The sequence below is a fragment of the Lonchura striata genome, chromosome 1 (assembly GCF_046129695.1).
Source record: "Lonchura striata isolate bLonStr1 chromosome 1, bLonStr1.mat, whole genome shotgun sequence".
NCBI classification, from domain to species: Eukaryota; Metazoa; Chordata; class Aves; order Passeriformes; family Estrildidae; genus Lonchura; species Lonchura striata.
The window spans coordinates 71,538,629-71,552,685 of record NC_134603.1 but is presented as its reverse complement, the minus strand read 5'-3'; the positions used below and the strand labels follow the sequence as shown (position 1 = coordinate 71,552,685).

At 42.4% G+C, this 14,057-nt stretch overlaps 1 long non-coding RNA gene across 1 annotated transcript in view; it reads left to right on the top strand.

Annotated features, from left to right (window-relative positions):
• Nucleotides 1-14,057, top strand: part of LOC116183235 (uncharacterized) — a 110,313-nt gene that overhangs the window by 67,774 nt on the left and 28,482 nt on the right. Inside the window, exon 3 of the long non-coding RNA XR_004147807.2 lies at nt 5,040-5,090. This is a non-coding gene — a long non-coding RNA (uncharacterized LOC116183235). The remainder of the gene's footprint in view (nt 1-5,039; nt 5,091-14,057) is intronic.

Below are 14,057 nucleotides of genomic sequence, written 5' to 3'. Positions count from 1 at the left end.
GAGTTGCCATGACTGCTTTCACAATTCTCTGAAATGCATTAGCTTATTTTGAACCAAAGGCCAAAACCAGGCTTTTAAAAATATGAAAATCTTGGCCATCATCAAGAATGATTTTAAAGATAGAATGGACTTGCATTATTTTTCTGTTGTGTAAGGTCTTCATGCACTTGCATCTTGAGTACTGTGTGCAGTTTTGGCCTCCTGATCTAAAGGAAGATAAAGTACCACTTCAGAAAGAACATAGGGAAGGGCAACTAAAATGATAAAGTGGATGAAACAAACTGAGGAGGGACTTACAAAGATCCAGGTTTCTTCAGTTTGGAGCAAAGACTGAGGTGTGAGGTCACCAAAAAATACACCATCACGAAGGCAACACAAGAGTTATTGGAAGCGTCATTCATCAACTTCAAATTGCAAGAATTGAAACTAGACAAAAATAGCAGTAGATGATTTTCAAGCACTCAAAACAAAGTCTTTTGCACTGAAGGTTGTAAACTTTCCCATTTACTGTAGTAGATAGGGACAGGCGAACGGAAGATTTCGGGATGTGACGGAAAGAAAGACCCCTTCCCCCTCTCACCCTGCAACATGTTATCCATTTACCCCAAAGAATGTAACCACACCTAACCCAGTAGTTTTCCACTCCTGACTAACCCTAGAGACCCTACCAACCCCCCCTGACGTAACAGAGTCCCCCAAGACTATTTAAACCCATGAGATAAGATAATAAACGCTTTCGACCGTCCACCACACTGGTGCCTGCGTGTGTCGTTGGCCCGAGTGGCCCAGGGGAGACTGGGCTGCCGTGCTGTTCCTTGAAACCAGGTCGCCTTGCCTTCCCCTGAAGGCAACATAACTGGTGCCGAAGCCCGGGAATAATTCGCTCGGGCAGCGGGTGTCGCCTGGACAAGAGCAGCGGCCAGACCGGTCAGACCGTGTTCTCGGCAAGGGAGACGTCCCAGGACCCGCGATCATCATGGATGCCATTGCCAGGGTCGTAAGTGAGGTTCATAAGCAATGGGGAATTGAGTGTAAGCTCAAAGACTTTTATCTTGCTATAGCAAGGCTGCTTGAGCTTGGGGCAATTGAACGCCCTGTGGATGTTTTGCATCCGGAGATATGGGAAAAATGCACAGCCGCGCTGGCCGAGGACACGAAATCCTCAGGCAGCGGCAAATGCCTTAAGGCGTGGGGAAAAGTAGAGAAAGCCCTACGCAAAGCAATAGAAGAGCAGGAGACATGGAGCGCAGCGCGTACGTGTTTATTAGTTACACCCAAGCTAGGGGTAGGAGCGGCAACGCAAACCGCCCCTGAGGGCGATCCGCCCGGGAGCGGGGATCCGGGGGGGGCCGGCGCGTCGCCCCCCTCCCCGGGCGGGGGCCCGGGACCCCCCGCGGAAACCTCCCAAAAATCCGCGGCTTCCCCATCCGCCCCGCCACCGCCGGTCGGTGACCCGGTACCGGAGGTGCAGCAGCACGCAGAGTTCTTTTGGCAGGGACTGGCGGGGGAAGCCAGAGCCGCGGGAGCCGCGGCTCGGGAGGAGATCTTGCCCACGCCGCCTCCATACGCCTTTGAAAATGGCGCCGGCAGCCAAGGGGAGGGGCGGGGCGCGGGCAGTCTCGGCGCGAAGAGCCCAGAGGTGCGGAGTTTCGCTAAAGAGCGTGTGCGGGAGAAAGAGGAAGAGAGCGGCAGAAGGCTCGGAGCCGATCGGCAGCCGCGCCTGACGCTGCCACCATATAAGGGAGAAACCCACCCCTGCAGGAGGCAGGGCGAGCCCGGGGGGCGGCAGCGGCGCCACCCCCGGGGGGAGGAGCGGGGTCGGAGCTGCACAAAACGGCACCGAGCCCCGGAAGTGCGCTGGCATTCGACTTCCGACTCGGAGTCCAGCAGCAGCTCCGGCAGCTCGGAAGAGCTGACGGGAGCCGGCTGGGACTCTGAGACAAAGAGAATAGAGCCAATGCAATTTAAAACAAAACCAAGTAAAGCTTTAAGCCGCACCGAAAAGCAGCCACAATACAAACCAGCCCAGTTTACCGACTGGGGAGAAATAAAAATAGCCTGCGCTGAGCTGTCCCCAGCTGGCATGGCAGCCCGCCGCGGCGCCTCCACCCCAAGCACGCCCGAGAAGAGCCTGTTTGGGGCTGCGGGAGGAAGGGGCATCTGGCCAAGGAATGCAGGTCCCGGACCCAGGGAAACGGGAGAGGGAGGGGGCGTGCGGGCTGCACCCAGCCTCCTCCCGCTGCAAATGCAAGGCAGCCCATCTATGCCAACCCCCAGTGGGACGGGGCGCCCTTATACCCCATACCCCCACGGGAGGCAGCCAGCTTCGTACCCTCGCCAGCGAATTTCGCAACACAGCCTGCGGTACCTTCGTACCCACTACCGCCGCAAACAGCGCCTGTGCCGCAGGGTCAGCAGGGGACGCCCCAGAACGGGACCCCTGGGTGGCCCTGGCCATGAAAATAGGGAAGGAGCCACCGAAGGTGTGGGGGACGTGCCGCCTTTATGGCAGTCAGGACCCCCATGTCATAGGGCTTCAGTTTTGGGCAGACACAGGAGCAGACTGCTCGATTTTTCCCCAAGCACTGTGGCCCCGACACTGGCAATGCAAAGAAGTCCCCCCAGTGAACGGAGTGGGAGGGCCGTCCCGAGCTTGGAAAAGCACCCAATTAGTAGCCATAACGCTTCATACAAAAAAGGGACCAGAACAAACAGTAGCAATCCACCCCTACATTTTGCAAAACTCTCCACCCCTGATAGGAAGGGACATCCTTGCTATGTTAAGAGTCAAGATTACAAATTTATAATAAGGGCCACTGCCGTACACCCACTGCTGCCAATCAAACTGACTTGGAAATCACCAGACCCCGTATGGGTCGAGCAGTGGCCCCTGTCAAAGCCTCGAATAGCAGCCTTGCTAGAACTGGTCGACCTCGAGCTGCAAAAGGGTCACATAGAACCCTCCACCAGCCCGTGGAACACCCCTGTGTTTATATACTAGAAACTACCTTTCTAACCCTAAACGAAACCAAACCGAACCTGACTAACTCCTGTTAGCTTTGTTATGATGTTAAACCCCCTTTCTACGAAGGCATTGCTTTAGACACCCCCTTCAGTTACTCCACAGCCAGTGCCCCCCACCAGTGCAGATGGGACACTCCCCGGTGAGGAATCACCCTGAGTCAAATCACAGGCCAGGGCAAATGTTTTGGCAATGCAACTTTAGCAAAGCAGAAAGGCAACTTCTGCACTAAAGTTGTCAAGCCCAACAGAAAAATCGGTAAGTGGGTGGTCCCATCCGCATCTGGGATGTGGGTTTGCCAGCGATCCGGAGTGAGTCCTTGTGTGTTCCTTGCCAAATTTAATGACTCTATTGACTTCTGTGTCCAAGTTCTGATTGTTCCTAGGGTCCTATACCACTCAGATGAAGAAGTGTACCACCTTTTCGAAGAACCTGACAGACTGCACAAAAGAGAAATAATCACAGGTATAACTATCGCAATGCTACTCGGCCTAGGACCAGCTGGTACAGCCACAGGTGTCTCAGCCATCGCAACCCAACAGCACGGACTTTCTCAGCTGCAAATGACCATCGATGAAGACCTGCAGAAAATCGAGAAATCCATCTCCTATCTAGAGAAATCAGTCTCTTCGCTTTCAGAAGTAGTTTTACAGAATAGGCGAGGACTGGACCTCTTGTTCATGCAACAAAGAGGACTGTGTGCAGCTTTGAAAGAGGAATGCTGCTTTTATGCAGATCATACAGGAGTCGTTAAAGACTCTATGGCAGAACTCCGAGATAGACTGGCTCAAAGAAAGAGAGACAAGGAAACCCAGCAGAGCTGGTTCGAATCCTGGTTCAATCAATCACCTTGGCTCACCACTTTAATTTCTGCCCTGGTAGGTCCACTGGCAATACTGCTTTTAGCTGTTACCATAGGACCATGCCTGCTGAACAAGCTAGTCTCATTTGTTCAGGCCCGTCTAGAACGGGCGAACATTCTGTTCGTGGGCCAGCAACAAATGCTGTAAACCAAAAAGTGCGAACACAATCAGCTGCAAAAGCCTTCGAAACTCACCTTGCGAAATTTACTCAGGTTTACCAAAAACCCTTTTTTCCTTACCAAGTTACAAGTTTGTACCTCACTCCAGTGCCTATATCTACGACTACCTCATGTTACTTATGAAAAGGAGGGGGGAGATGTAGTAGATAGGGACAGGCGAACGGAAGATTTCGGGATGTGACGGAAAGAAAGACCCCTTCCCCCTCTCACCCTGCAACATGTTATCCATTTACCCCAAAGAATGTAACCACACCTAACCCAGTAGTTTTCCACTCCTGACTAACCCTAGAGACCCTACCAACCCCCCCTGACGTAACAGAGTCCCCCAAGACTATTTAAACCCATGAGATAAGATAATAAACGCTTTCGACCGTCCACCACACTGGTGCCTGCGTGTGTCGTTGGCCCGAGTGGCCCAGGGGAGACTGGGCTGCCGTGCTGTTCCTTGAAACCAGGTCGCCTTGCCTTCCCCTGAAGGCAACATTTACTAGTAGAGGAAACAGTGGAGATGGATAGTATCAGCAGGTTCAAGAAAGTTACTGGAATATATGAGAAGCAGCTCCATAGATGGATAGTACACAGTGGAGGTTAGTCCTGTCCACCATTTCTAATTCATGAATTTTGGAGACTGGAGGATAGAATAGATTGTAGAAAAATCATCTCTTGCTGCTCTGTTGCAGAGGCAGCATTGGACTTGATGAACCATTGTCCTGAACTGTTGGGACATTCCTTAAATTCTTGTAGTGTCCTGAGCTCACGTGTAAGGCAATAACTAGACTGTCAATTTGAAGTGATGGTGTGTGAAACAACAATTAAATTACCTAGTTTTATCTGCTCTGTGTCAAAGGCCAATATTTGACCCTGTCAGTCTGGGATGATCATAAAGCTAAGAGGCAACAAGTGAAACTGCTTTAGGATTATTGCTTGAAGAATAGATAAAATATTTTTCTTAGTCTGCTTCTGCATATTTTTCAGAACTGCATGGAGAATTGTGGTTGATGATGGAACTAAGTGCAGAAGACAAAGGTTGGTGTCAATTTTCTTTTACAGTGAAACCTGTGAATTTGCTTAAACATACACTGTTAACTGGATTTTCCTCTTTGACAATGAAACACCCCCTGTTTTATCACTGTGATATAGGATTGTTTAGTTAAATGATGAAGTATACAGACTAACTAATTTGAGAGAGACAAGATCCTTGTATTCATTCTCTGGTAAGCAAAATTAGCACAATGCATTTTGTGTGTGTAATCATAACACTTTCACCTCAAAGTAAAAATGCCTGATAATAGCTCTCAAGGTGGTTTTAGTTTCTCAAAGATAGCAAAAAAAAACTACAGAAAAAAACTTCTTTGTGTATGTTGTACCTTACATTGCAAAGTTGTTGCTTTGACTGTCTCACATCATGCTAATTATTTTATGGGTTTTTTTATCAAAATGAGTTTTTCATCATTTTAAATGGCCACAGTAAGGTGCATTTAAAATAACAAGAAAGACTAAAATACTTTGGAAATGTCAGTGGGTACAAGTCTGTAAGTATTTATTGCCTGATGCTTTGAACATTCTTCGGGCTCAAGAATGTTTTTCACTTTCTTATATAACCAGGTACTTTGCATGCGTTGAGTGTTTTATGTCCTACTCAGTGAAACTTTACGTGGAATAAATTAAGTCTTGGAGAAGCATGTTTTTTCACAAACAGCTGTTGTCTCTGCAAATGTTAGTCCTCCAATTGTTCTTTGCTATCTATCAGTCCATTTTAGGGCCAAACGAGGCTGGCTTTACACTGACTAGTTCTTAATGCTATAAGTCATTCATTATAATGGGATGTTGCTAAGTAAATGATGATACAGATCAGAAAGGAAACATATTGTTATTGCTCTATTTTCATTTTTTTTTAATGTATATATCTCTTGGAAGAAGTAAAGAATATGAACGAAGAAAGAGATTGAGATGTGGAAATATGAGAAAAATGTGTATATAGGAAATAATTGGAAGAGGACAAGGGGAGAAAAATAATTTAATAACAAGGGATTTAAAAATATCTTTGTTGAAAGAACCTGCAAATCTAGTTCTGTCATGAAGAGTGAATGATTAACCTTGTCTCTGAGATGGCATACAACAAAATAGGGCAAAAAGAGAGCGCTAGCCGCAGAGGGAAAAGAAGACTGAGGTCTGAGATCTGAGAGGACTTCAGCTATGGAGGGAGACAGTGCTAAGCATTAGTTCTTACTGCTAGACCAGTCTGGAAGTCTGCAAAGGACAGCAAATTCCTTACTTTCTTTGAGATACCAGGGTCATACCAGATCCTGGCGTGCCTGTTGCCATCATGATTTTCCTTAAATTTGGGTGTTTTGCATCAGATATAGCCAGTAGATCTGGTCCAAAGTGTGCAGAGATATTTATTGTGGTGGTAGAGGCTGGACAGTCTGCCCCTGGCTTGGCAGTAGTGTTGTTAGGTGAAAGTTGAGCTGCCCCACCAGGGCAGCAAGTCAGGAAAAAATAATTAGTTAAATTGCATTTTCTTTCTACCAAAAGAAACATGCTTACTGTCAAGGCCAAACTTCTTTTGCTCCTTATATTTACATCAGTAGTGAGGATAAATCTTCTCTACTGAGTCCTTGTATGACTAGTGCAGGGACTGTCCCTCTGTCCCTCTCTTGCTGTGGATATAGCAGTGTGGGTGAGCAAGTACAGCAGGGGACTTGAATGGTCCATCTTAAATGTGCCCTAAAGTTTTCAGAAGCCTGTCTTTGGGTTGAGGGGTATGGGGAGCTGTGGCCAGGCCCAGGGATGTTGATGGTGGTGATTTCAATGAGAAGTGTGTATGCTCCAGGCTGGTTCTATGGGGCTGTTGTGAAACGAAACAGTCTTGTGAGGGCTGGGAGGTCTCCTCTATGAGACACCAAATCCCAAGGGTTTCCTCCTCTTGGTGAGTTGTTCAGGATGGTGCTCTGCTTTTGGCAGGTTGGTAATCTCTGCTACACAGAGGACAGGACAGATCTCGATGAAGAAGGATTGCAGCAGGGAAAGAAAGTCTTGTTCTTTGTCTGTGGATGACTTTTTGTAGAGTTACTGGTCTCACAGAAACTACTGCTGGCAGGCAGAAACAAGAATTTTTGTTTGGGTCCCTTAGAATAGGATGAGTTGGGGGTAGGGAGAGCAACCACAGAAGTGACCGGCAGCAAAGTAAATGAAGAGCCAGACTGGGGCATTGCTCTCACAGTTTATGAAAAATAGCAGAAAAATACATACAGTCAGTAACCACAAGATTTGAAATAGATGACGACTGAGCACAGATAAGAACGCTTAAAAACATTAGATACTATTTTGGTTGAATGACTTGACTGTACTACATTTTAGATTACTCAGCTGATAACTAATAAGAAGCAGAGAACCAGATTTTGAAAGTATAAAAGTCTCTGCCTAATTGTGAAAGCAAGCAGAGGCACAGACACATAGATAGATGTGGGTCTAATAGGGGCAAAAATAGGAACAGTACAGCATGCTTCCAAAAGGACTAAGGTAAAAGAATTGGTAGAGGATGAGACAGTATGAACTGTGAGAGTGAAAAGACAAGAGCAATAATTTAGTAGCTTAATGCTAAAAAGCACATTGAAGTTTTGAAGTGGATTAGAATTAGCATTGTTACAACTGATGAAGCCTTGTTCAGTAAATAAAACTTCTAATTCAAAATTCCAATAGCATTAAGAATGTATTTTTCTATAATGGTACTTTTAGTAAGTATTTGGTTTGCATTTGCTGCACCATTAATGTAGGGCGAGAGTCAGAATAAACAAGACACTATCTGTCTGGAAATTAGAGATTTTTGTGTATCTCCTTTGATTGCTGTTTGCCTTCCCTCTTCAGTCTTAAAAGGCTTAAAACATTTGACTAGATGTGTCCTTCATGGTTTGAAGGTAGCTGCAAGCTGCCATATGTTTTTGTTACAGAGAATAATCCTCTGTCTCTATATGTTCCCATGTTTGGGTCAAAAGGGAAATTTCAGGCATGCTAAGTATGACTTTACAGTTTCCCATGGGGGCATAGTATTTCTAGGTAAGAAAGGATTTTATCACAGGAGTAACATAAATTATTCCATGAGTGTTTACATTACATGTAAAAAAGTTAAATTATTTGTTCATTTAATTGTACAGATCAAATTAAAAGTCAAAATTATTTTTCCTGTACTTATTACACAGTAAGAATAATTTTCTCTGTGCATCAGTGTGTCCAGACATCTAGAAGAACTAAAGTTATAATCCAAACTCCATATAATCTACAGGTTCCTGAATCCTATTGAATTCAACTGGTTTTATATAAAGTATAAATGGGAAAGATAAAGTTCTAAAATAATTCCTCTTCATGATAAATTTGCTGCTGAATGTCAATCATAGGGCTGCTTTGCTTAGACATGGCATTGGGTATGCATGTTGTGGGGCAGACATGAAAAATTTTATCAGTGTTTATTGGGATTGGTTTCATGGCTACCACCACAGCTTATCCAAATTATCCATTTTTATGTCATCAACTTTTAAGGCTGTGAAACCAGCCTGAGTCCTGATTTTTTTGTGTAGCATGAATCTGCATTTTGCAGAACTCTGGCTTGTCTGATGTGCGTGTCTGTTCACTTACACAGTTACCTTGCATTGCAATGAGATGAAGGTTTTATGTACATGAAAATACATAGGGGTGAATTTTTTGTTGCAAAAAGCAGTGATGGGTGTTAGGCAGGCTAGTGGAACAGAACTGTTTCCAGAACATATTCCCTCCCACATAAGCCTTTAAGCAACTGATGTGGGCAATCTCTATCCTTGTGTCCCATGCAGCATGAACATACTGCTGATATTTATCAAAGGGGTATCTGGAAAAAGTAATAATTTTTGCTTCCACTTTTGGGTGAAATTCAAATGTAGAACACTAAAAATGATGAAATCGTAGCTGTTATTCAGACTCTAAAAGTTTAAAGAATGTTTAGTGCTTTGGAGGTTTGAGAGAAATATCTTAGCTTTCTTTGCTCATGTAAGTAGTTCAGGATTGGAGGAGAGGAGGAGAAATAGAAAAGGATGGGAAAGTGAAATATGATGTATATATCCAAGTTAATACTGACTGTTGAAATGCTCTTTACCCATGTTATTCTTTTGGGGCTTGAACTTTAAGTCTCAAAGTAAAATCAGCATGTATTTCAGTCTTAAGATTTGCTGAGAACATGGAATGTAAAACACAGCAAGAAGGCCATGAGCTGTATGTACTTTCCTGTGGAAGAAACCATGAAGGAGAAAAGCCATATAGAAAATGCACAGAATGGACAAGCAAAATAACTCTGATCCAGTGTGTTGCAGGTATCCTCCCCATTCACTTCTCTGTTGAGAGACAGGGGAATGAAAAACTTACATGAATTCTGCTGCCACTGCTCATCTGTAGCCATCAGGGAAAGTGTTAGGAGCAGGACTCCTAACACTGGGAGTATCCACACTGGGAACTGCTGTATGTGTTACTTCACCTCCTCTTTCTCCAGTCTTTGTTTAGCCAACAGGTGAATTTTTAAGATGCTGTGTGCCCAGCAGCAAGCAGGCCACTTACTGTGCTGCAAAATGGAGCTTCAAGAAGGAAAGGGTACTGAAGGAAAGGCTACTGATGGGTAGACATGACCAAAATGAAAGCTAAGAGATAAAATCCAGGAAAGATGATGGCGTATTTCTAGAGTTGCATATAAAACAGGTAGTACATTTATCTAACTATGAGATGCATTCAATAGATCCTGTTTTAGGGGCTGATTAATGAAGCACATAACGTTGGAAGGAGTATTATGGATCTCTTGTCACTGTAGTGCTGTGACATGTTGTATTGGCTTTCTGTAAGTGCCAATAAAAATAGGAAAAAAATGCCCTCCGTCAAGAAAGATGTCTTGCACTTATCCTCACTGCTTTTGAAATGGTATTTGGTAAACCTAGGATGTGAGGAGTATACCTAAATAGTCTCTCAAAGAATCGAGCTTGTGGGCTTGGATAAAATTTCTTAAGAGCCTCCATAAGTTATATAGGAGTTCATAATTTTTGTTTCTTAAGGTTTATTTACTGGTAGATTTTCAGCACTTCTTTGGTTGAGAAACAACAGATAATACTGTTGTGGTTTAAGCTTAAGAAGTGTTTTTGTTAAGATGTCTGAGCTCAACTGACCTCAACAAGCAGAAAACATGCTGTGATGTAATGAAATTTCAAAATTTCATTCCTTTAAATTCTTACTGTCTGAATTCTCTAAGCCAGAAGCAGAGTATTTTATGTGTCTTTGGAAGAGTATTTTTATTTATATTAATAATTATTTTTTAGAAATAAGTATTCATTTCATTCAACCAGAATATAATTTCATTCAACCAGAACTACTTCAAATTCTATCTGAAATAAAAAAATAAAAATGTAGATGGAAAGACTGGGAGTTTTCTAGATAGCAAAACCTGAAAGGAAATATTGTATTCCTCTATCCTCCTTTTACTCAGTGATTAGCTCAACCACCTGGGGTATGGAAGGACTGCCTGAGGTGATTTGCAGTTATATTAGAGTGCAGCATTTGGTGGCTTCAGCAATTTCCCTTGGTTAAATAAGCTAAAATTGGTGTTTTAAGTGCATCTGTTGAAGAGCTAGGAGCATATTTTGTAGCTCGGCAGAAGTAAGGAGCCCAGGGTACAGGTTTTAAGGTACATAAAGGCACTCTGAAATCTGTGCTTAGTGGAGACTAGGAAACAGCAATCCCATTCCTCATTTGGAGTCTCCTGGTTGGAGGCAGTGGCACCAGCCTGGTGGATCCAGTGCCCTTAGAGCTAGCCCGATTTAATTTATGGACTGCTCTGTGTGAAATGAAACAGTTCCTTGTTACTATTGCCAGCGTTTATCGAGGAAGTAGTTTAGATTTTCAATTTGGACCTAGCTGAAATGAGGTGTGTGTAACTTCTGTGCAGGCTAGTGCTTGTTGATGCACCCATTGCATCATTCAGTCACCGAATCCCACAGGTGAGTGTTGAGTCTCTGGCTCCAAACTGATTTTTGGCCAAGTAATATACAAAATTGAGTAAGTTCATTTCTCTATGTTGACATTGATTTCAGCAGCTTTTTGACATTAAAAAGCTGCATGAATTAAAACCAAAAGGCCTTGCAATCGATTTTCTCTACTTTCTTGCCAAATTTCTGTGTGGTTTTTAAGTGAAACAAATGAACTTGAAATTTGCTTGCAAAATTTACAAAAAGTATATGTGATTTGAGAATAAATATAAAAAAATATAAATATAAAAATTGTTTTGGAGCAATAATATGAAACATGATTAAAATCTGTGGACATTAAAGGAAAGATTTTCCCAGGCTTTTTCAGGCTTTTGGTGAGACCCTTGTGTTGATATTAATCTGTGCAGAAATGCAAAGGATAAAACAATTCTTTCCTCAACATGCACAAAATGAGGAATGAATATTAAAATGCATGGTGTCACTTCAGTGAATCTGTTCTCAGGTGTCACATACACTTCCTTGTCAATAAGGATATGTGACACACAACACGACATTTAAGTGGTGCTATGCAACCTTAAACAGCACCAGAACTGCATTTCCTGTTCCTCATTATATTTTAATTAAATATTGATGGACAGTTTGTTTACATCAGGATTTTATTCTGTTAAAAGTAATTCCAGCTTATGACTATTGTCAGTGAAATAGCTGGAGCAGCAAGTTGGTGATTAGTGTCAATTTCTCTATTCATGTTTCTCTGACCCAAGAAACATGATATAAATAAATTAATTTGTACTTGTCAGTTGAACTGCTTTGCTGGGCTGGAATAAATTTAGTCTAGCTAAATCTATTTGAATAAGACTGAAACATTTTGCTGTATGCACCTTATGTACTTATAAACCTTATGTGTGTTGTAATGACTTGTGTGAACTGTGCTATATGGACACTGCATAAAAGAAAAACAAAATTGCAAACATTATGCAATGCATAGTTTTAGGTACAAGTCTGAGCCCAGGAACACTGCTTTTGATGTTCTTAATTGCTCTCCTGTCTACTGGTTACACTGCATGTTTTAGTTTTTCTCTGACCACCTAATGCATTCCTAACTTTCACAAGATTTGTATCTCGGTTTTTAAATTACTAGATGAAGTGGAAATAAAAAAACCACCTAAAATATATTACAGAAAACACAACTTTACTGGCAGTTGGAACTGTCTATCCTATTTTTCTCATATCTAATTCTCATCATAATTTTGCAAGAAATACATCCTGATCTCAATAATCCTGATCTTGTTTTAAGTGGTAGTCCAGAAGAACTTGAAATGCATGATCAAGAGAGAAATCTAAAGCAAACCAGAAGAAACTCTTAAAACACAAAATTACTAATAGAAAAATAGGCATTTGTCCTGGGCAGATGGAAGTAGTGATATAAATGAGAGTTGTTTGTAATACATAATATCATTCAACTTCCTCTACAATGACATTTCAGACATTGTTGTACATGGAAATATTTGTATTGATTGTGTGCTGGGCTAATTAAACATCTTGTTCCATGTTACAAAATACACAGTAAATAATGATGAAAGAAAGATGAAAGATTATTGAAAACAGAAACCCCACTTTCAGTTTGTTGAAGAATTATTTTCTCAGCTAGCAAGGGAAACATTGTACATCAACCATAATTCTCATAATCATCAATGAAGTTGCTTAAGAAACAATTACCTGTCCTTAAAATAGCTTCTAAGCTAGAGGAGAACAGCTTCTAACAAGCTAAGTCACCTTTACTGTTTAGTCTTTGCTTTTAAGTAATGTAATCATGTTGGGCTGGCTAGATGCTAATGGACTTCTTAGATGTCAGAGAAGTGCTATTAGTTGGCATGTTAGAGTGTGCAACTGAGAAGATCGTAAAGAACTCTGATAGAAGAAGGTGCTTTTGATCTGAAAAGCAAACTAAAAAATGAGAATGTGGGAGAGATTTTATGGAGTTTTGATTTTTTAGTGTTTTATTGATTATTCTGGTTTGGTTGGGTTTTGGAGTTATTTTAAGCAAAGAAAGTAAATGGAAGTCGAAAAAGCATTTATTTGAAAATAAGGATATATTCTAGAGAATCTGAAAGATGGGTATTAATGAATTGCTGTTATTATCGCACACTGATATTTCCTGGAAAGGACCTGTGAAGATCTTATTTGAGGGTCCAATCCTCAAACAAAGAAGGAAAATCTAAGGTGAGATTTCCTTCACCTTAGGTGACGGAAAGGTGAGGTTGTGTTTAATAGCTTTGTCTAGCTGAGGTTTCAGTACCTCTAGGGATGGATATTTCACAGCATTTCTGGGAAATTGTGTGTGTAACAGCATTTCTTGGTTATTTTCTGAATGCTTGATGACTTGTCTCTGGCTCTTCTTGGATGCCATGTGTTCTGGCAATATATTATTGCCCACAATAATAATATATATTATTATTGTATAATAATATCTATTATTATACAATATAATTCTGTATATTACTGGCTGCCATCTATCAGGCTGGCTTCAGTATGTCAGTGGCTTTCTTGTCCAGTTTCGGGGATGCCAAAACTGGACGTGGGACTCCTGGTGCAGTCTTAGGGGTGTTGACTAGAAGGGAATAATCCCTTCTCTTGCCGCTTGGTTGCTAATGCAGCCTTGTCCATATTTGGCTCTCCAGCACAAGGGCGTGTTGCTAACTCAGCTTCAAGTTGTGAACTTTAGCTTTCTGCAGACCACTTCCTTAGGCAGCAGATGCCCAGGCTGAAGGCTTTTCTCTCTTGGCTGCAGGATTTTTACTTTCCTGTTGGTGTACTGCTGCTGAGCTTTTTAAGGCTAAAGACAGCCTTATGTCCAGCCTTGAGGCGTGACAAAAGAGCACACTGCCCTCAAGGTTGTTAATCACTCCTCTGGGTTTAGTATCTTCTGATGGATAATCCCATTGAAGCATATGGCTGATGACTCATGCTTACCTGGATACTCAGTTATTTCTCCTGTCTT